Below are 1,895 nucleotides of genomic sequence, written 5' to 3'. Positions count from 1 at the left end.
CTCTGGTGAATTTCAATGGTGAAGTCCTCTGGAAATCTTCAATAATTGTTGTTGATTGCAGATGTGTCTAATAGTTCCCATTGATTTAGCTTGGAAAGCGGGGAGAATGGCGCTAGGCTTACCGCACCGTGACGTCACTGCTGGAAGATGGCAGCAGTAGGGTGTTTAGGGCTGGTTTATGCTCAGAAACCAGGTCGTCTGCGTTTGTGTCACAGTGAACACAGATATGCCCCGCCCCTTCTACAGACACTCTGCTGCACCACTCCTAAATTGTAGGTGACCGCAGACAGGAGGCCTCTGATTGGTCAATTCTACATCCGCTCTACTCATGCGTATTTTCTGTTTGTATGACCAGCATTGTGGAAAACGACTGGTGAAGATGGAACATGTCCCTCTGTTGTCGCAAACTTTCCTCCATTTCCTCAGCGCCTCGGCCGTATCTAGACCCACCGCTAGTTCCTCTTGCGTTGTGGCGTGGAACAACATAGCGCAGACAAATGCTTCAATATTCGGTATAAATCGAAATTATCTGCGACAAGCTCACTGCGACACACTGCTGCAGGAGGATAACCAGCCCTTTACTATATTTGGGCAAAAATGACCGCTCCGGACTTAGTTATTGTGACAAAAATTATAGTTGTTTTTTTTTTTTACTGATTAATGCTAGTTTTAAGTTTTAGGTATAAATAATAATCGATTGGTTATTCCTTGCATGCTGGACTTTTCCTTTAAAAACCAAACTAAAGGGTTGTTACCTAACCTTGGAGCAGATAGTGGGCTGCTTTTGCTGAGCAGCTTAGGAACAACAGCTTGGGGGAGTTAAAGAGCAGTTTATGCTAAGGTTATGTCTCACGGCTGGTAAATGTGAATCTGTGCCATTAAATGCATTTATGTTACCGCTGACTTGTGAAAAGGCGATAATGGCAGGAAAACAAAAGCTCCTACAGATTGATAAGATGAAAGAAATGAAGTCACGATGTTTTTAGCAGGTATGTGTTAAAATCTCTGGAGGAAAAGGCACAAAAACAAAATGCTAAGAAAACTTGTCGACCCTAATGTCTAATAATGCTCCAGTTTGAAATAAAAAGCAAAGTTAAGAGTCAGTCAAGTAGTTAGCATCTATTTTAAAGCTTGTAATGACAGAAGCTGGAGGGGAAAACAAATAAAAAGCAACAGGTTCCTTGGGGGGGGAACCTGCTGCTTGTATAGCTGCACAAAGCTGTGTGACGGAGCTATGTGGGGACCAACCAGGCCAGTTTACCTTCTAATTCAGTTATTTTAATTTGCGTTTTCTCATTGTGTTTGACTCTGTCCTGCTCTGTGACTCGTTGCGTTCCTGCCAAAGTGCTCTGTAGTTCCCTGGAAACCGTCTGCCAGCCCTATTCACTTCACAGTGCACTAATCGTTAATTCTGACAGAGCGTCTGTCAAAAAGAAATCTGGAGTGTTTTGGCCTTTAGAGTAAATAAATCACCAGATGGTGGTGTGATAGAGAACGTTGGTCAGGAATGTTCACATTTACTGTACTGCAGTTTAATTTAATTTAGATCACAGATTATTATAGACTACATTAACCTGCATGAGGAATTAACTTTAGGGCTGAAACTAACAACTGTTTTGCAAATTGATAATTCAGTGTAGGGCCGGGCAAATAATTGCATTTGCAATACAATCCCACTTTAGGAAAATGGAGATTATCAGTCATTCGTTTGAGGACCAGAATGTTCACATTTTAGATAAAGAAGAAAGGTTTGAAAGGGGCGTGAAGGAAGCCATTTATGTTAAAAGAAAAAAACTACCTTAAACAGTGAAGGTGGACTTCAGCTCTCAAAAACAATACATTTCATTTTCTATTCAGTTTATTTCTATAGCTCCAATTCACATCATGTCATCTCA

At 41.2% G+C, this 1,895-nt stretch overlaps 1 protein-coding gene across 1 annotated transcript in view; it reads left to right on the top strand.

Annotated features, from left to right (window-relative positions):
- LOC107104912 (ubiquitin carboxyl-terminal hydrolase 43-like) overlaps positions 1–1,895 on the top strand; it is a 46,511-nt gene that overhangs the window by 9,341 nt on the left and 35,275 nt on the right. The gene's annotated exons all lie outside the window — the stretch shown is intronic.

The sequence above is a fragment of the Cyprinodon variegatus genome, unplaced genomic scaffold (assembly GCF_000732505.1).
Source record: "Cyprinodon variegatus isolate N-32 unplaced genomic scaffold, C_variegatus-1.0 Scaffold1948, whole genome shotgun sequence".
Lineage (NCBI taxonomy): Eukaryota > Metazoa > Chordata > Actinopteri > Cyprinodontiformes > Cyprinodontidae > Cyprinodon > Cyprinodon variegatus.
The sequence above is the reverse complement of the archived record's forward strand: the minus strand, read 5'-3'. Positions and strand labels throughout refer to the sequence as shown.